Source organism: Rhinoraja longicauda, chromosome 16 (assembly GCF_053455715.1).
Source record: "Rhinoraja longicauda isolate Sanriku21f chromosome 16, sRhiLon1.1, whole genome shotgun sequence".
Taxonomy (NCBI): domain Eukaryota; kingdom Metazoa; phylum Chordata; class Chondrichthyes; order Rajiformes; family Arhynchobatidae; genus Rhinoraja; species Rhinoraja longicauda.
Genome location: NC_135968.1, coordinates 5,129,186 through 5,151,239, shown reverse-complemented (window position 1 = coordinate 5,151,239; position 22,054 = coordinate 5,129,186). Strand labels below are relative to the sequence as shown.

Here is a 22,054-nt window from a genome sequence, read left to right as displayed (position 1 = left end):
TTTTGTGGTTTCATTCTTATACAACGGTGGTGTGAATATTTCCTAAAATGACCCGTTTTCCCACCCGGATTATTAGTATACATTTTGCCAAGTAAATATTTTTCTTTCCCTCATTTGCTTTATGAATACATACCGCCCCTTTGCTGGCATCACAAAACGAACCCTAACAGACCCCAGTTAAAACTGAATTCCCTCGCGGAGCTGCACACTTCATTTTACACGGAGTTTGTACGTTCTCCCTGTTTCCAGCCATAGTCGAAGGACCCGTAGTTTTGTAGATTCATTGCTCTTAGTGTGTGGGATAGAACTAGTAGAGGGATGAGCCTGTTGCCATACAGTATCTCTAAACTACACTAAACTAAACTAAACACTGAGTGCTGGAGTAGCACAGGGGCCAGCGAATATCTATGAAGGAAATGGACAGGCGACGTTTCGAGTCGGGGGCCTTCAGGCCGACGAAGAGCCAGGACCCGAAACGTTACCTGAACATTCCCTCCAAAATTGCTGCCTGACCGGCTGAGGTACTTCAGTGCGTAGTGTTTTGTTCAAGATTCCAACATCTGCAGTTCCTTTTCTTCCCTCGCTTCCCTGTTTTATGCTGCTTCTCCGAAATCCTTTGCTCATGCGCGTTCGTAAGTGCAGCAATACGTAGAGGTGCCTACCAGAGAAGGGGCAGTGTTGGACCTCCTGTTAGGAAATGAGACGGGTCAGGTGACGGAGTTATGTGTTGAGGAGCACTTTGGGTCTAGTGATCACAATGCCATTAGTTTCAATATCGTTATGCAGAAGGTCAAATCTGGACCAAGGGTTGAGATTTTGGATTGGAGAAAGGCTAATTTTGAGGAGATGAGAAAGGATTTAAAAGGAGTGAAATGGAACTTTTTGTTTTATGAAAAGGATATAATAGAGAAATGGAGGATATTTAAAGGTGAAATTTTGAGAGTACAGAGTCTTTATGTCCCTGTTCGGTGGAAAGGAAAGAATAATAATTTGAAAGAGCCGTGGTTTTCCAGGGAAATTGGACACTTGGTTCGGAAAAAGAGGGAGATATACAATAAATATAAGCGGCAGGGAGTAAATAAGGTTCTTGAGGAATATAAAGAATGTAAAAGGAATCTTAAGAAGGAAATTAGAAAAGCGAAAAAAAGATATGAGGCTGCTTTGGCAAGTAATGTAAAAGTAAACTCCAAGGGGTTCTATAGATATGTCAATAGCAAAAGGATAGTGAGGGATAAAATTGGTCCATTAGAGAGTCAGAGTGGACAGCTATGTGCTGAGCCGGAAGAAATGGGGGAGATATTAAACAATTTATTTTCTTCGGTATTCACCGAGGAGAAGGATATTGAATTATGTGAGGTAAGCGAAACAAGTAGAGTAGTGATGGAAATTATGAGGATTAAAGAAGAGGAGGTACGGACACTTTTGAAAAATATAAAAGTAGATAAGTCTCCAGGTCCTGATAGGATATTCCCTAGGACATTGAGGGAAGTTAGTGCAGAAATAGCAGGGGCTATGACGGAAATATTTCAAACGTCATTAGAAACGGGGATGGTGCCGGAAGATTGGCGCATTGCGCATGTTGTGCCTTTGTTTAAAAAAGGTTCTAAAAGTAAACCTAGCAATTATAGACCTATTAGTTTGACGTCTGTGGTGGGAAAATTAATGGAAAAGATACTTGGGGACAATATATATAATTATTTGGACAAACAAGGCCTGATTAGAAACAGTCAACATGGATTTGTGCCTGGAAGGTCATGTTTGACTAATCTTCTTGAATTTTTTGAAGAGGTTACTAGGGAAATTGATAGGGGCAAGGCTGTGGATGTTGTCTATATGGACTTCAGTAAGGCATTTGACAAGGTTCCACATGGAAGGTTGATTAAGAAGGTTAAATCGTTGGGTATTAATAGTGAGGTTGCAAGATGGATTCAACAATGGCTGAATGGGAGATACCAGAGGGTAATGGTTGACAATTGTATGTCAGGTTGGAGGCCAGTGTCTAGTGGAGTGCCCCAGGGATCTGTGTTGGGTCCACTGTTGTTTGTCATTTACATTAATGATCTGGATGATGGTGTGGCAAATTGGATTAGTAAATATGCAGATGATACTAAGATAGGTGGTGTAGTTAGTAATGAAGTAGAGTTTCAAAGTCTACAGAGAGACTTGGGCCTTTTGGAAGGGTGGGCTGAAAGATGGCAGATGGAGTTTAATGCTGATAAGTGTGAGGTGCTGCATTTTGGTAGGACAAATCAAAATAGGATGTACAGGGTAAATGGTAGGGAATTGAGGAATGCAGTGGAACAGAGGGATCTGGGAATAACTGTGCATTGTTCCCTGAAGGTGGAATCTCATGTGGATAGGGTGGTGAAGAAGGCATTTGGTATGCTTGCCTTTATAAATCAGAGCATCGAGTATAGAAGTTGGAATGTAATGTTAAAACTGTACAGGGCATTGGTGAGGCCGAATCTGGAGTATGGTGTGCAGTTCTGGTCGCCAAATTATAGGAAACATGTCGACAAAATGGAGAGGGTACAGAGGAGATTTACTAGAATGTTGCCTGGGTTTCAGCACTTAAGCTACAGAGAGAGGTTGAACAGGTTGGGTCTTTATTCTTTGGAGCGTAGAAGGTTGAGGGGGGACTTGATAGAGGTTTTTAAAATTTTGAGAGGGACGGACAGAGTTGACGTGGGTAGGCTTTTCCCTTTGAGAGTGGGAAAGATTCCAACAAGGGGACATAGCTTCAGAATTGAGGGACAAAAGTTTAGGGGTAACATGAGGGGTAACTTCTTTACTCAGAGGGTGGTGGCTGTATGGAATGGGCTTCCGGTGGAAGTGGTGGAGGCTGGCTCGATTTTATTATTTAAGAGTAAATTGGATAGGTATATGGATAAGAGGGGATTAGAGGGTTATGGTCTGAGTGCAGGTAGATGAGACTAGGTCAGGGAGAGTAGTTGGCGTGGACTGGAAGGGCCGAACGGGCCTGTTTCCGTCCTGTAGTTGTTATATGTTATATATGATCCAGCGAAATCGACCCCAGCCCCCGAGTAAGCGTTGCCATCTCACCAACACCATCCCTATCGTTGATGACTGGCTGAAACGGATGAAAGATTCATCTTGTGCAATGCACCCAGTCAACCTCTGCTTATGGTTCCATCTTATCCTCCCACAACTGGAGAGCAGTCCTGAACTTCTATCTTCCTCATTAGAGTCCCGCTGACTATCTTTGATCAAACGTTACTGGCATCATCTGGCACTAAACAATATTCGCATTATTTCTTTTACCATGTATCTGTACACTGTGGTTGGCTGGATTGTCACCATATATTGTCTTTCCGCTGACTGGTTGGCACGCAATAAAAGCTTTTCACTGTACCTCGGTACACGTCAAACATAACATAACATAACATAACAACACTTTATTGTCACTCGGCACAACACCGAGCGAAATTTCAGCAGTCACACAAAACACAGCAAAAAAGAAAAGAACACAGGACACCCGACCCCAACACAAACATCCATCACAGTGACTCCAAACTCCCCTCACTGTGATGGAGGCAACAAAACTTCCCCTCTCTTCCCCCCGCACCCACGGACAGGCAGCTCGACCCCTACCGAGGCAAACGACACGCACAGCCCCCGCAAGGGGATGGAAGGCCCCCCGGCCGAGCCGCCCCGGGCACCGAAACGTCCCGCAGCCACACCGGGCGATGTTAAGTCCAACGGCCGAGCCACACCGGGCACTGATACGTCCCGCGGCCGCACCGGGCGATGTTAAGTCCAGCGGCCAAGCCACACCGGGCACTGAAACGTCCCGCAGCCGAGCCGCACCGGGCACTGAAACGTCCCGCAGCCACACCGGGCACTGAAACGTCCCGCTGCCGAGCCGCACCGGGCACTGAAACGTCCCGCAGCCACACCGGGCACTGAAACGTCCCGCAGCCACACCGGGCACTGAAACGTCCCGCAGCCACACCGGGCACTGAAACGTCCCGCAGCCACACCGGGCACTGAAACGTCCCGCAGCCACACCGGGCGATGTTAAGTCCAGCGGCCAAGCCACACCGGGCACTGAAACGTCCCGCACCCGAGCCGCACCGGGCACTGAAACGTCCCGCAGCCACACCGGGCGATGTTAAGTCCAGCGGCCGAGCCGCAGTTTATTGTCACGTGTAGCAAGATACACTGAACTAAACTATACTACAATGTTGAAATGCATATTTGTGCGTTTGTAATGTCCACTCATGACTGTCTCCTGAACGACCTCTCATCTTTCGCCACTAGTATACTGAGACCGTTCTCTCCTATCGTTTTCAATTTAATTCACAAGTTATACGAGTTATTCGTCCGCCAATATGAGAATGTCCCTCTGCCAACATACTCGGCTTAGCTTTCTTATTGCTGATGTGAAGTGAAAAGTTTTGTTTTGCATGCTATCCAATCAAGTGCTATACATAAATCCAATCAAGCCAAACTCGTAAAGTAGGTAGAGCGAAGGAACAGTTACAGAATCCAAAATATACTTCTCAACATTATCATGCAACAGTTCTGAGGAAAAAGTCTGAAATGAGGTTGAGGAGAATTGGACAGTACCTTACGTTCTTTTAATCCTGCAATATTAAGCCTAGTCTTACCATCCCCTTATGCCGTGCCATACGTCTCTTGCTAGATCCCTTTCTGGGATCTTGGGTGGAATTATTGGCGGTCATGCCACGATGCCAAACAATACAAATCATTCTACAAATGTTTGTACTTCTCCGTAGATCCCTCTATTAATACTCTTGCCTAAATCCTGTATTTTGGACCACTTGTTTTAACAAACGAAGGGTTTGCCTGTTGCATGACAATGCTCACTTGAAAGGCCCGTGAGGTCTTAAACGGGTTAAATAAATATAAATTAAGGGATCCTTTGGTCAGCTCCCTATAGTTGCCCTCGTGTTCCCGTGACTGATTTTTTTTTGCGGTCTCGTGTACACGACTGAACTCAAGGCCTGGGTGTTGGATTGAAGGGCAAAGGGTAGTTCGGACACGAGGGACCGATTCCAGAGCATCGCCTGGGACTATCCAAGTTGACCTTGAAAGCACAAATACCCTTGAAGCCCTTTTTACGTATTTCTGATGATTTATGCATTAAAACTAATATCAAATAATTAAAATAATTGAACTGTTATTGTTGAAAACGTTCAGAAAGTAATTTTACCCAATTTACTTCAAAAAACACCAACTGTGTCAGAAAATAATAAAATACTTTCAGATTTTGTGAGGATTCACATAATTTAACTGTGAGATTTGAGAACTAATCTATACAGTCCCACTGAGTCGTAATCTGGAATATTGCGGATAGCCGCGGAAGTGTTGACAATTGGCAAGGATATTGTACTAAATTTATTTTGAGAATGGATTGCGCTTGTGAAATCATTATGCAGAGGGGCCTAAACTATCTTGATGTTTTCAAAGTGTTAGAGAACTCCACGCTATTATTATAGACCTCTTTGAGAGAAGTGGGGAGGTTGCTTCCGTTGGCTGTAGATTCAAAAATCTGATATCACAATTCCAGACTAAAAAGGTTGGACATTTAGGGCAGAAACTAGTAAAATATCTGCAGCTACAAGGTTGCGCATTTTTTAAATTATTTCCATGAGAGGTATGTGTGGTGCATTCAAGGCGCAGATATATAAATCGTCGAGTCACAGGAGATGAGTTTGGTGCAAGTATGTCAGCTCAGTTAACAAAAGAAAACAGCCAGGAATGTAATGAAAGGCGGAGAAGATATACGGGGTTGAAAAGGCCACCCCAGCTTCCATTTTTAAGTTCAGTCAAGCCACCTCCATCGTACAAATGGCAACTGAATTGCACATGGTTCCTGAATTCTGCGTGGCAATTTGCAGGTGCAGATCAGGAATTAGGTGGAGGGGGCACTTGCTATTTAAGAAACTACTGGCTAAATCAGTACAGCAGAAATAAATGCAAAGTTCTGGTATTGGTCCATTGGTGAAATTCCAAATACCATCTAAGATAAATCTGGACAGGAGATCTCCTTAACGCAGTTGAGTATTGTCCCAGCTCATTGATGCCTGTTTTGAATCAGAAGATTCTAGGATCTCGTTACAGAACGGTGCATTCTGTTTGGGAGTCTCTACCGGCTTCATTAACGGTTTATCTGGCAGGATAGAAATGTAGTTTAGTTTAGTTTAGTTTATTGTCACGTGTAGCAAGATACAGTGAAGAGCCTTTAAGTTGCGTGCTACTCAGTCAGCGGAATGATTACACATGATTACAATCACGCCACAGTGCACAGATACAGGATAAAGGGAGTAACGTTTAGTGCAAGATAAATTCCAGTGAAGCCCGATTAAAGATAGTCTGAGGGTCTCTAAAGAAGTAGAGGTAAGCCAGGACACCACTCTGGTTGTTGATAGGATGGTTCAGTTGCCTGAAACTGGCTGGGAAGAAACTCTCCCTTAATCTGCTATAGATGATGATCGATAACAGAAAACCCGTAATATTGCAAGTAATGTAAAGGTTTTAGAAGAAGTTCTGAAGGGTCCCGACCCGAAACGTCACCGATCCGTGTTCTGCAAGGATGCTGCCTGACCCGCTAGAGTTGCTCGAGCACATGGTTGTATTTTTCTTTGCAAACAAGCATCTGCAGTTCCTTGTTTCTACAAAGGATTTTAGGATATTGATGTCACCAAGAATAGATCAAATTCTGGCAATTATTTTAAAGCGTCAGACGGTCAGTTTAGAGCGTAAATTAAATTACATTTGAAATGCTGTAATGTATGAAAGGCAGTGGATATTCCAATAATACAAAGGAAGTCTGTAAATGCAGGTTACTTTAATAAGTAACCAATCCAGTACTGTTTGTGTATGGAACATTAAGACACGGGCGTAGAAGACATAGTACAGCTACAAATATTACAATACGCCATGAATTCTGCGCCCAAGATCTTAGAAAATGGTTCCCAGCCTTGGGGGAGGAATGCCAAGTGTATTAGAATAACTTGCTTTCACTAAATGAGGATGTGGAGGGGGAGAGGGGCCGGCGTTGGGAGCGAGTATGTTAGAAGATCGATCGTCCATGAGTGAATGGCGGAGGAGACTTAATGGTCCGAATAATCTAATTCCTTACCTGGAATTTATGAATTTATGAATTTATGAATTTATAAAGGAGGAAGATGAAAATCATATTTCGTCCCGAGCCTATGGCAGTCCCAACTCAACCACCCACCCCTTCTCACCCACCATCGCTGATATGCAATAAATTATTCACCATCTCAATCTGCGCCCTCACCCCGTTACCCCCACCCCCTGCAGCCAACGATTAAACTGCGAGGAGAGATTTACTATCTGGGGTTGTATTGTTCGGAATTCAGCAGGAGTGCCAACGCGATCAATTATTTGAAAAGGGTATGGGAAACTGATAAGGTCGCTGCTGAACTGGTTTAGTTTAGTTTAGTTTATTGAACTATTTCCACTCGTTACCGAATGGTGTAGCAGGGAATTTATGTTTGGGACTAGCGTACATAAGAAATCAGAATGGACCTATGGTTGAATCTAAACCAGAACTTCAGAATCTTCTGTGTATAATGTGCCTTGGGAAAACGGGCAACTAAATATAGAACAATTTCGATGGCTAAACAAGTCATGTCTTCCCCAAATGTCGCTCGTGTGACTGCGGAATCACAACCCAAAGGTTTATCAGCAAGATGCCTCCAGCGTCACCCCGCGGCTGATAATCATAAACACGTCGGTGATAACCGACCGAAACTCAGTTATAGATTTTGTCTGGGTCTGCGAGTGCCGTTGATTACAAAATGTCTGTGAGGTACTGTAGGTCCGCGTAACTGGTAAGCCAAATGTGGGATTGCAAACTGCGGCCGTTTTACTAGTCATTTCTTGTACCAGATTGGGATGTAATGTGCCAGAGGTTTGGCTATTATGCCAATCCATCCTTCTCCTCATAATAGTGCCGCCTCTTAATTTTCCAAAGATGACTTATCCTCTCGCTGGGTGGTTGCTGTCGGCGGCTCAACAGAAATCTATTTTAATCACACGGCGGAGTCTTAAAACTATGTGTGGCGTTAACGATGGATTTATGTGACGGTTAAAACAATGATCTGTTCTGCATAACACAAAATGCTGAAGAAACCCAAGGGGTCAGGCAGCATCTGTTGAGGGAGTAGACTGACAGGCGATGTTTCAGTCTGAAGAAGGGTTCCGATCCAAAAGGTCGCCTCTCCATTCCCTCTGGAGACGTGCCCTGACTCAAGTTGGGTTTTGCTCAACATTGCAGCATCTGTCGTTCTTTGTGTTTCGTCTGCCCTGCGTGTTCTGTTAACGATGTGGTATTACGCACGTACAACGAGTCTCTATATTGCACTAGCAATTTAATTAATTAACATCACATTTCTTCAATGCATTGGGCATCTTTGAATTGTCCTCAGTACAATTGCCGAACTACAATGCCCATCATAACTGGCGCGTTATATTGTTGCAACAGCTTTTGAATTTATTCTGCTTTTGGCACAAAAAAAACTTAATAATGATCATCTATCGATTCCAGAAATTCCTCATATAGAAGAAGACCTCGATGACTCTGCAGCAGATAACGAAACGATAGAATACAAAGAAGAGGAGGTCAGTTCTCCGGGAACAGTTATCGCCTTCGTGATCCTCTTTATGATCAGCACCATATACGGCGCATTGACAACGACGATTAAGGTAATATTGATTTTCATATAAAGTAGTGCGTAGAATAGTGCAGCACAAGAACAGGCATTCGGCCCAAAATGTCCTTTCCTATGCGTGGTTGATATCCCTGCGTAGTTGATATTGCCTGCATATTCACGTGCCTCTGAAATGCTGTGGTCGTGTATGCATCTAGTTCTGTGTAAAAAAATAATACCCCGCTAATCTTTAAAAGTTGTCCCTCCCGCCATTAAGCTAGACTCTGGGAAAAGTGTTCTGATTGTCTACCCTATCGATGCCTCCTGTCATTTTATATACTTCTATCAAGTCTCCCCACTGCCTCCGACGCTCCACAGTAAATAATCCAGGTTTTGTGAGCGAGAAGCATATGGGTAACAGGGTGGAATAGAACAAGGGGAATTGAGAGAAAACATGGGTACATGGATCTAGGTGGAAAGAGGGAAGGGTCAATGAGGAGACAGAGGCTGGAGGCTGTTAAGCTGGGACACAAAGTTAAGAAGAGCTGGAATCTGACATATAAGGAAGGTAATAGTTTGAGAAAATAAGTGAGTGAAATTCAAAGAAGGTGGATTTGCCCGGCATTTTGCGCTGGATAAGTCCTTTACTCAAAAATTTGGGAAGTCAGAGCCAATATTTTAGATGGACGACTGATACAGGCAAAATTAATTATGGTTCCAGATTTTGGGAAGGATGGGAAAGTTAGGGACGGCTCAGTCGGGACTGCTTGAATACGTCCATGTATTAAGGATTTCGACTGCAATGTAAAAATGTAGAAGTTGTGTATCTTTTTCTTGGAGCCACAAAGATGAAGAGGAGATTGATGAAGGTGTGGGAAATCAAGGTTGGTTTAGGCTGGGTAAATACAGGGCGTTTCCACCACTTACAATTATGAGAGTTTAGTTTAGTTTAGTTTAGAGATACAGCGCGGCCTTCGGCCCACCGGGTCCGCGCCGACTAGCGATCCCCGCACATTAACACTATCCTACACACACTAGGGACAAATCTTTTTTACATTTACCAAGCCAATTAGCCTACATACCTGTACGCCTTTGAAGTGTGGGAGGAACCCCACGCGGGCCACGGGGAGAACATACAAACTCGGTACAGACAGCACCAGTAGCCGGCGCTGCATTCGCTGTGGGGCAGCAACTCTAGCGTTGCGTCACAGTGCCATATTTTATGCAGAGAATTGTATGACCTAGAACTCTCTGTCCAAGGGGGCTGTGGAAACAGAGTTAATCAGGAACCTGACAACCAGTGTTCTGTCGTTTCAGGTGAATTAGTTGACTCGGAATCCAAAGGCATGATGGTGACCACAGACACATCGTGGTTCGCTTCCGCACCGTTATCTACCGGACAATTTCAACTCCGTTGCAATAACATCCGCGAAACTAAATTAACTTTGGTTCCCTTCTCCCTTCGGTTTATTCCCATTTCTACTTCGTTAATCGCCGATGTTGGATAGATTTCCATAAATTCTAGCAAGAAATACATTGACCGTTACTTCTCTTTCTGCTTTCTTACAATATGTCACGAGAGTCTGTATTACCCCGTTCCGTGACTGTGATAAGTGACTGAAATTTCGCAAAACATTGTTCGCGCTGATACATAATCTGTTGCAAAATCACGTAAGCTCTCTAAACGACTTTCGGTGATGCGTCTCAAGTGAACTTTATATGCTCCAATGACGAAATTGTCTTTTTTTCTTCTTTTTTTTGTTTTGCTTACATAAGTACTAAGTGCTTCGCTTGATTATTAAGAGTGTGACCTTTTTTTCGAATCAATTAGTGCTCATTGTAATTATAATGGCGGTTATATGCTGGGAAAATAAACGTTGAACAAATACGCGCTTTTGTGGGGCAGAAACTGATGAAGGCAAAGTGTCTTCTTGGCGTTCAATGGTGGAAATCCTAGTTTACTGGAAATTCAAGATGAATTCACAGACAAATTCTACAGGTCTTGCAATGCACGATGTATTCTCCGTGTAGCCTTTTGTTATGCATGTGATGACGATGTCGCTGAAAATGGCATTGGGAAAATTCCTACCATGTTTGTCGGCAGCAGAAGTCGCGTCAAAGGCTTCAATGTTCTCCGAAGACCTTCGGTCACAGGAATCGGAGGATGTGCAATGATCGCGGCATTCACTGTGGAGAAGGAGTGCATTATTTAAGTCGAAGTTCCTGAGCAAAACACTAAGTCCTGAAGTAACTTAGCATCAGTGGAGGACATGGATAGCAACGTTTCGTGTCGGGACCCTTCTTTAGACTCAGTCTGATGCAGTCAACTGCCCATTCCATCAATGGATGCTGCCTGACGCTGTTGCTCCAGGACGGTGTGTTTCGCCAATTCTACATTAGTGCATTGTCTTAGGCTAATAAAATCCACGTCGCTAATAGAATTCAGCTGTGAAGATATGCCTTTCCTTGCTCCTTGTTTACACTGGTAATCCATTTTGGAATCTTGAGCAAAAGGTACCAATACCTGATGTAACTGAGCGGGTCGGGTAGCATCTGTGGCGAGTATGGATTGGCGACGTTTCGGGTCGGGACCCTTCTCGAGACGCAATCTGAAGCAGTCACCTATGCATTCCTTCCACAGATGCTGCCTGACCCGTCGAGTTATTTCAGGACGTTGTGATTTTCTAATTCTACTTTAGTTCATTGGCATCATCTTATTTCCACAAACCATCATAGGTTTTACCGTCAAGACAGAATGTGTGGTGATACTCTGGAGGCCTGACAGTCAAGGGAATTAGTGTCTAAATATTTTCTCGGGGGAAATCAAATGCTCTCAACAGTAGATTAGATACTCATCTCCGCTTAAAATTGTACTTTTTTTTATTACTTGTAGTTACTGTTATAATGTCATCAGATAATTCAATAAAATGGCCTATTGGCTTTTTTTAAAGTGAAAATTCTGATGTAAATGTAATGCATTTTTTCTCTGACCACAGTTTAAAGTACTTTCTTCCAATGGATATTAGCAAAAAATCAAAGCTGCATATTGCGAAATGGAAAGAAGGTAGGGGTTCAATTCAGCCAAACAGTTGTAATTCTGCGTCCTTTAAAAATGCCACAGACGTTCAATGCAGATATCTTCTGGAAGATTGGGGTGTTATTGAAATGATCCAGAATATTAAACCGATTAAATTAATTGTCATGATAATTATCTGAAAATATTTTAAGTGTTCAGCCTTAACAAAAACATTAATCGTTCCAATTCAATTATTTATCCATTACTATCGAAGAAATGCTATTGGTAACTTTCCTAACCAATGCTTTAAATCAATTCAAGTGCACAAAGGAAGATTATACTTTATTAAAGTTAAAGTTAATGAACAGCCGCTGGATGTTAAACTAAATAAATTGCTAATGGCGACACTGTCCGTAGTTTAACTTCTTTCAGAATTCCTCCTTTGTTACATGATTTGATATTTGAGGAATTCCATCAATATGACTGGTCTGATTATTAAAGTATGCACGCCAAGATCACAGTCAGAAAATCTCTGGCCGTAAACTTTGAAATGAGCAAAGGAACTGGCATAGAGAGTAAAGTTGCATATCTACAAATGATTCATACCTTTGCTCATAACAAGAGGTGGCAGAGTTTAAAGTGCGAAATATTCTGCAACCCAGAAACCTAATCACTTGCAGTATATTGCAGACAAAGACTGGTAAGATGGTGGGGAAAGCTGAGAATAGGGGGCGAGCATTTCATAACTGGCGAGAATTGGAGGATTGTTCAAATAGGAGCCAACGAAAGAGCGAATTTTCAAGACTAGGGCAAATGAATCCAAGGGTGATGCCCAGAGGAGGTTTGGTGGTCCAAATTATAGTGATAAAGTGGGGAGGTGGCAACGTGATTGGATGGCGGTGATTAATGGTGTTGGATAGGATTCGGCGCTGGGATCCTTTGTTCTTAATCTGCGTGGCTGATTTGAATGTGGATGTAGTGTATAAAGCGCCATAGAATTATACAACATTTAAAACATGCCCTTCCGCTCAGCTCATTCACATTAGCCAAATTCCTTACCTATGTAAGTTTAATATGGCCCATATCTCCCAAATCCCATCCTACACGTCCATTTGTTCAAATGTCTTTTAAACGTTGTAATTGTTTCCAACGCCCCTCCTTCAACTGGTCGCCCCTTCTACATACCGACCACCCTCTGTTAAAGCATATTACTCCCCGGCCTCGTAGGACACAGAGTCTGGAATCATTCAGCGGGTCAGCCGTCTGTACGGAGTTTGTACGTTCTCCCCGTGACCTGCGTGGGTTTTCTCCGAGATCTTCGGTTCCCTCCCACACTCCAAAGACGTACAGGTTTCTAGGTTAATTGACTGGGTAAATGTAAAAATTGTCCCTAGTGTGTGTAGGATAGTGTTAATGTGCGGGGATCGCTGGGCGGCGTGGACTCGGTGGGCCGAAGGGCCTGTTTCCGCGCTGTATCTCTAAATCTAAAAAAACGTGGATAGGCGACGTGTCAGGTCGGGAGCCTTCTTCAGATGATTGTAGTTCAGGGAAGAAAGCTGGAAAAGAGGTGGAGTCGGCATAAAGCCAGGCAAGTGGCGGGGTGGGGGGGAGGGGAGGTGGCGGGAGGAGGTCTGATTGACATTTGCGTGAACAAATGTTGGAGATTAAAATGGGATAAAGAGTGATGAAAGGAGACAAAAAGGAGACAAAGGCAAAAATGTTACAGAAAGGAGAGAAGACGAGTAAAAAGGAGTGAAACATAAAGCCAGAGGAAGGGACATAGGTAGAAAGGGGCGGAGGGTGGAGAGGAACCTCAGCTGGCTACGTTTTCACACAGAGTGGAGGATATGTGGAACGAGCTGCCAGAGGAAGTAGTTGAACCATGTACAATAACAACATTTTAAAAATACTTATGCAGGATAGGATATGTTCAGAGGGATGTGGGCTAAGTACGGGCAAATAGCCCTAGCTTAACTGGGGTATCTTTGTCGCTATCAAAGAATTAGGCTGAAGGGTCTGTTTCCTTGCTATAATACTCCATGACTCTAGGTTTCTCCAGCCAACGTTTAACAGATCATGTCTTATTCCAATTAATTTGGTCTTTCCCCAATTTAAGAGCTTTGTTCCTGGTCCCTCCCCAACATTATCCAAAAATCATTTTGAAATATTTATTATCACTCTCTCCAAAATGCTCCACCCCCCCCCCCCCCCCCATTGCCACGCCCTCTACGTAACCGGCTGCATGCCCTATGTTAAAGTCCAAAAATGTTATTTCTCACGTTGGTCTATCTGCAAACTGTACCAAATAGCTCTGCTCGGCAACCCTCAAACGCTTCATTCTATTGAGCCCTTCCCATTAACTCAATCCTACGTAATACTGGAAAAATTGAAATCTCCTCGCTCAACAGTATAAGATCACCTTTCTGACATTTCGCTGTAATTTGCCTCCATTTCATTTCTTCTATCTTTTTTCGACTGCAGGTGATCAGTAATGCACCCGTAGCCAAGCGATGATAATCGTTTATTTCCTAATCTCTACTTAAATGAAGTGATTTGTGGGGCCTTCTAGGATAGGGCCGAATGGCCTACTCCTGCACCTATTTTCTATGATATACTCCCTCAATACTGAATTAATGCATTCCCCAATTAACAATGCACTGACACACCTCCTCGTTTGCATCTTCGTCTCTCTCACATGATATTTCCTATATTGAGGGACCTGCGTGGGTTTTCTCCGAGATCTTCGGTTTCCTCCCACACTCCAAAGACGTACAGGTATGTAGGTTAATTGGCTGGGTAAATGTAAAATGTAAATGTAAAAATTGTCCCTAGTGGGTGTAGGATAGTGTTAATGTGCAGGGATCACTGGGCGGCACGGACTTGGAGGGCCGAAAAGGCCTGTTTCCGGCTGTATATATATGATATGATATGATATATCACAGATATTGAGATTGCCCGGTGATGGCAACTATATCAGAGCCCCACGTTTGTTCTACCTTACCTGTGAGACGCTATTTAGCTTTGCATTGCCCTCATCCACCTGTTCTGCCTACTGAACATACTACCTTTTTCTCCTCTACGTCACTGTCCCTCCACATTCAGACATCTACCTGAGCCCCACTGCCATATTATTGGTGTTCATAGAATGTTGCACGGTAATCCACGTTTTAAAAGGAAATCCAAGTTTTCGATTTGTTCGGATCAGTCTTGTTTGCCAAGGTGAAATATTGTTGCTACTCAGCAGTTTGGTACCACCGGGATTGAGCGAGCAGGGTTGATGTTATTGGGTGAGATTGACAGGGATAAGTCATGGAAGAAGACCACAAAAAAACGAGGGGAAACAGCAAGTGGTTGGAGTGAGCGCGAGTTTTGTAGGGATATGATTGGGTAACTTTAAAGATTTTTTCTCTAGTAGGGGGTGTGGCAAGAATGACCCTCTAGCAGACATTGAATAAGAACAACATGGTACCTTCGTGGGCTTTAAATCGGTGAGATTGGGATAGATTGAGAAAAACGATTCTGAGAGAACATTTGCAGCGGGGCCCATAAAGAATATGGAGAAACAGTGTATGAGGACTGAGTTGAGGAGGTATGAAAGAAACCTGATAGACCTTCAATAATATGGGCAGAACTAATTTAAGGAAAGTTTAGTTTCCGGTCTAACACTGGGAATCTCACAATGACAACAAAAGAATTTGAATTTATCATCTAAATACGGCCGGATGTTGTTTTAAAGTCAACTTTACTAGAATGTAAAGCACGAAAAAAAACAAGAACAAAAAAAACTGCCGTGGTTCAGTCATTCATTTCAGGAGGCATGTTTGTACTACTTCTTCTGTCTCGTTTTTATGCTCCAGTCATAGAGCAGAGGGATCTAGGTGCACAATTAAGCAATTCACTGAAAACTATGTCACATGCAGACAGCATAATAAAGAACGCTTTTGGTACATTGGCCTTCATCAGACAGAGTATTTTGTAAAGAAGGTGGGACGTTATGTTACAGTTATACAAAATGATGGCGAGGCTTCTTTTGGAGTACTGTGGTCAGTTTTGTTCACCCTACGATAGGAAGGATGTCATTAAACTGCGAAGAGTGCAGATGGAGAGGTTAGACAGGGTAGGTCTTAGACAATAGGTGCAGGAGTAGGCCATTCCGCCCTTCGAGCCGGCACCGCAATTCAATGTGATCATGGCTGATCAATCTCAATCAGTACCCCGTTCCTGCTTTCTCCCCATACCCCCTGACTCCGCTATCCTTAAGAGCTCTATCTAGCTCTCTCTTGAATGTATTCAGAGAATTGGCCTCCACTGCCCTCTGAGGCAGAGAATTCCACAGATTCACAACTCTCTGACTGAAAAAGTTTTTCCTCATCTCTGTTCTAAATGGCTTACCCCTTATTCTTAAACTGTGGCCCCTGGTTCTGGACTCCCCCAACATTGGGAACATGTTTCCTGCCTCTAACGTGTCCAACCCCTTAATAATCTTATACGTTTCAATAAGATCCCCTCTCATCCTTCTAAATTCCAGTGTTTACAAGCCGAGTCGCTCCAGTCTTTCAACATATGACAGTCCCGCCATTCCGGGAATTAACCTAGTAAACCTACGCTGCACGCCCTCAATAGCAAGAATATCCTTCCTCAAATTTGGAGACCAAAACTGCACACAGTACTCCAGGTGCGGTCTCACTAGGGCCCTGTACAACTGCAGAAGGACCTCCTTGCTCCTAACTACAGAAGGACCTCTGTGCTCCTAACTGCAGAAGGACCTCTTTGCGTCTTTCTTCCTTGGAGCGTAGGAGGCCGAGGGGCGATCTTATACATGTCTATAATATAATGATGGCAATATGTAGGGTTAATGAAGAGTCCTTTCCCAACGATAGGTCACTCAAAAACCATGGTACATGGGTGTAAGGTGATAGGGCAATCTTTTGTACTCGGATGGTGGCGGGTATGTGGAAAGAGATGCCAGAGGAGATAGTTGAGGCAAGTTCTAAAACAGCAGTTAAAAGACACTTGCACAGATCCATGGAATGGAAGCGGATAGCAGTATGTGTACAAAATGCGGGCAAATGGGGCTGCCATAGAAGGGGCATCTTGGCGACATGGACAATTTGGGATGAACGACATGTTTCCGTACTGTATAACTTTATTACGATTGGAATTCTTGGCCTTAACAACAATACAATTAATACCATTGATTATTATCAAAAATCGCCAGTTCCTGGTGGGAACAAATTTCATTTTGTGAAGATAGGCACCAAAAGCTGGAGTAACTCAGAGGGACAAGCAGCATTTCTGGAGAGAATGAATGGGTGACGTTCGGGTCCAGACCCTTTGTGAAGTTATGTTACTGCCATCTAGTGCTCATGCGCCGATATAGCAAACCAGCGTTCATTCGTCACAATTTCTGGATAAACCTTATTTCATCTACATCAATAAATTTAGCTTTTAAAAAGCAATGTGCAATTAGTACACATTCTGACAACCCTCAGAAAGGACAGATGATGATGCGTATATGGAACGACCTGCCGGGGGTATTTGAGGCAAGTACTATAAAAACATTTAAAAGGCATTTGGACAGATACAGAGAAATGAAACGTTTAGAGGGATACGGGCTAAACGCAGGCAAGGGAGACTAATAGATGGGGTATCTTGGTCGCCATTGGCTGGAAAAGTTCGAAGGCCCGTTTCCGTACTCTATGATTCTATGGCAACACACTAATTGAAGATAGACATAAAATGCTGGAGTACTCAGCGTTACAGGTAGTAACTCTGGAGAGAATTCTTCGTTTGACATTTCGGAACGAAACACTTCTTCAGACTGAGAGTCAGGGCAGAGGCAAAGTAGAGATATGGAAGGGGACAAAGAGCATGTCAGATGTGAAAAGGACAGATCAAGCCAGACGTTGATCAAGGACATGTACAACGGTTCATTGTTGGCTGAGGGGAACGAGTCATGCAAACAGTAAAGATAATCACGACAGTCAAATTATTAGGAGAACTAGGGCGGGGGAGGGACGGAGAGAGAGGGAAAACAAGGGTTACTTCTAGTTTTCGAGAAATCAATATTCACACCACTGGGTTGTAAGATGCCCAAGCGAAATATGAGGTGCTGTTCCTCCAATTTACGTTTGGCCTCACTCTGGCAGTGGAGGAAGTCCATGACAGAAAGGTCCAGCATGTTGTGTCTATCTTCGGTTAAACCCGCATCTGTAGTTCCTTACTACACATCTCCTCGTATTGTACAGTTTCCAACCCCGATATTATTCCACCGATTCTGCCCATTAATCCCCCAGGGATCCTCCATCGTCGTGAATGAAACAGAATCTCGACAACCAGCAACAATTGTTCGGAAATTTGAGATGCAGCCCAAACTGCCTACATTGTTTTTAGTTGCTGCTATAATTTATAAAGTATTTTCAACTTTGAGTTTCGACAGATAGGTAGACAGACAGACAGAAATGCAGACAGACAGACAGACTAGCCGCGTACAATCTACCGCATGCAGTGGAAATAAACTGAGATAAAATGTACTGAATTTCCTTATTTCTTCCAACGTTGTTCTGTTGTAGGGTGATTTTGCATCCACCCTCTACTGCCCCCTCTCGTACTTCGATCGCAACTTTCATTCTGACTCTTTATTAAATCCTCGGGAATCACGAAATGATCCGCCAGTGATCTCAAGAAATGTTAAAACTTCCCACACACATACACACACTACTCCACTCTGACTCCACTCCTGTGTAAATCAAGATTTTTTTAACCTTTTTCCCGAAGAGGCGTTGTGAATCCCGCTAAAGCAGAGAGGCAAGATTTGTTTTTCTTCATTGCCCATCAAAGCACTTCATAATTGCAGTCAAATGACAAGGCAAAATGCATCACAGGAGTTTCCAACCTTCCCCGAACTTTAATCCAAAGTATGCGACTCAGAGTAACTATCCCTCGAGTAGCTGGGCGACTTGGGCACTATTAGTGGAGGGAATGGACAGGCAACGATTCGGGCCGGGACACTTCTTTAGAGTCTTTCGGTGCCCCTTCAGTGTTCCACCGTAAAGTGCTTGGCATAATATTCTTTGCATTCGCATCCGCTTCCTTGCTGCCTTTCTTAAATGAACAAAGATATTTCAAGCGAGAAAGGTGTGCAGCCGCGACCGCTTCCCGTATGCCTGCTGTGTTGGAGTGCAGGCAGTCATAAATGATCAATGGCCATTCCATACTTTGCGATAGGTGACGCTCAATTTGAAATTATTCCGCTCAGTTCATGGACACGCTTTCTCTCTGTTACCTCGCGGAAGATCACGCACAAGACTCAGCAGGGTCGACTTTATGGTCCACCCCAACGGCGCGACACGCCAATCGGTCGATGCTTGCAATAGGAAATAGAGAGTGAAGTGTTTATTGGAATTTCCGTTTGATTCAACGTTTATTTAACTTAATGGGTGACAAGCAGTCGTGACAAACGCCCCACTTAATATTCCTGATGGTATTAACTTAAAATCGTGAGGCAAGCACCCCTTAGTACCTGCACAGTTCAATACATCATCTACCAAATAATGTTAGATTTTGCCGGTACAAGTTCATGATCATGCGATAGTGTTCAGATGTCATGTAGGAGGAATATGCAAATTGTTCAAGGTTTCTACTTTCCAGTGGAACACTGGAAATCTGTAGGTAGACACAAAATGCTGGAGTACCTCAGCAGGTCAAGCAGCATCTCGGGAGAGAAGGAATGGGTGGCGTTTCGCGTCCAGACCCTTCTTTAGGCTGATGTCAGGGGAGGGGGCGGGACATCAGTGTGAGGTTATCCACTTTGGTGGCAAGAACAGGAAAGCAAACTATTATCTGAATGGTGCCGATTAGGAGAAGAGGAGATGCAACGAGACCTGGGTGTCGTGGTACACCAGTCATTGAAAGTAGGCATGCAGGTGCAACAGGCAGTGAAGAAAGCGAATGGTATGTTGGCATTCATAGCGAGGGGATTTGAGTATAGGAGCAGGGAGGTTCTGCAGCAGTTGTACAGGGCATTGGTGAGACCACACCTGGAGTATTGCGTACAGTTTTGGTCTCCTAATCTGAGGAAATACATTCTTGCCGTAGAGGGAGTACAGAGAAGGTTCACCAGATTGATTCCTGGGATGGTAGGACTTTCATATGAAGAAAGTCTGGATAGACTCGGCTTGTACTCGCTGGAATTTAGAAGATTGAGGGGGGATCTTATAGAAACTTACAAAATTCTTAAGGGGTTGGACAGGCTAGATGCAGGAAGATTGTTCCCGATTTATTCACAAAATGCTGGAGTAACTCAGCAGGTCAGGCAGCATCTCGGGAGAGAAGGAATGGGTGACGTTTCGGGTCGAGACCCTTCTTCAGACTGTTCAAACAAGATTGTTCCCGATGTTGGGGAAGTCCAGAACAAGGGGTCACAGTTTAAGGATAAGGGGGAAGTCTTTTGGGACCGAGATGAGAACGTTTTTTTTCACGCAGAGTGGTGTATCTGTGGAATTCTCTGCCACAGAAGGTAGTTGAGGCCAGTTCATTGGCTATATTTAAGAGGGAGTTAGATGTGGCCCTTGTGGCTAAAGGGATCAGGGGGTATGGAGAGAAGGCAGGTACGGGATACTGAGTTGGATGATCAGCCATGATCATAGTGAATGGCGGTGCAGGCTCGAAGGGCCGAATGGCCTAATCCTGCACCTATTTTCTATGTTTCTATGATAGATAGAATGTAGTAGGAGACAGTAAGACAAGTGGGAGAACTGGGAAGGGGGGGAGAGAGGGAAAGCAAGGGCTATCTGAAGTTGGAGAAGTCAATGTTCATACTGCTAGGGTGTATATTACCCAAGCGAAATATGAGGTGCTGTTCCTCCAATTTGTGCTGGACCTCACTCTGACAATGGAGAAGGCCCAGGACAGAAAGGTCAGATTGGGAATGGAAGGAGGAGTTGAAGTGCTGAATCACCGGGAGATTAAGTAGGTTAAGACGGACTGAGCGGAGGTGTTCAGCGAAACGAACGCCGAGCCTGCGCTTGGCCTCGCCGATGTAGAGAAGTTGGCACCTGGAACAGCGGATAGGGAAGGGGAGGTTGGAGTAGGTGCAGGTGAACCTCGGCCTCACCTGGAAAGACTGTTTCGGTCCTTGGATGGAGCCGAGGGGGGGGGGGGTAAAGGGACCCACGTTGCATCTCCTGCGGTTGCGTGGGAAACTACCTGCGGCAGGGGTTGTTTGGGTGGGACGGGACGATTTGATCAGGGAGTTTCAGAGGGAATGGTCTCTGCGGAAAACAGAGAGGGGTGGAGATGGGAAGACGTGGCCTGTTGTTGGATCCCATTGTGGGTGGAGAAAATGTTGGAGGATTATATGTTGGATGCGATGGCTGAAGGGGTGGAAGGTGAGAACAAGGGGCACTCTGTCCTTGTTACGAATGGGGGGAGGGGAAGCAAGAGCGGAGCTATGGGATATCAAAGAAACCCCAGTGAGAGCCTCATCTATAATGGTAGAAGGGAAACCCCGTTTCCTAAAAACTGGAGATCTGTAGATGTTTTGAGGATCATGTTAGGCCGAACATGAATATCTACACCCAGCCTTAAAGCCATATCTATATACTAAAACTCTTATTTGTTTGTTCATTTTTTTGTTCCTGAATTACAGCCAAAATGGTACATGATAGTGCGACAATTTTAGGCCCACTTTATGCACCGTCGTCCCTTTGGTGCTAATGGAAGAAGTTTCATTGAAATCGGTGTTATATTCTTAAAGTTATTCACATTTTAAAGTTTAAATCTATTTCCTAGGGAGGGAGGGGGAGGGAGGGAGGATACGCGGGGTTGAGGGGGATGGAGTGGGGGTGAAGGGAACGAGGGGAAGGGGAGGGGAGGGGGAGGGAAGGGAGGCCGGGGGAGGAGGGGAGGGGAGGGGAGGGAGGGGGAGGGGATGGGGAGGGTGCTGCACCAATGCAGGAGAGGTTTGGGCCCAAAGGGTCCACTTGGTCTAGTTATTACACAACAATACAGAAGATACTGGGGCGAAACTACATCCAGTTGATGGTTCTTGGATAAATCATCAGCAATGGTCTGTGAGGAGATCTGGTTCGGTTTAACATATCCCGTGGTTCCCAGCGGAAGACGAGACAGTGGAATTTGCTTTAAAACTAGTCTGTGGGGAAAAAGCCTGATAAGTGCATCACTAAGACAAGGCCAAGGGATCTTGATTGTTAATGAGCCATTTGTGACTTGATATGGCAGGAGAGGATAACGTTGTTCATTTACTTCGGGTTTACGTAATTTCTATCACATGTTGAATTAGTAGGTTAGGCTGTGTGTCATCTTATCATCTTTTGTCACCATTTCACCTCATTTTTACATTGGACTGGTG

The 22,054-nt window shown here is 44.2% G+C and overlaps 1 protein-coding gene across 1 annotated transcript in view; it reads left to right on the top strand.

The window, feature by feature from the left end:
• LOC144601114 (uncharacterized) overlaps positions 1–22,054 on the top strand; it is a 552,083-nt gene that overhangs the window by 232,517 nt on the left and 297,512 nt on the right. The gene's annotated exons all lie outside the window — the stretch shown is intronic.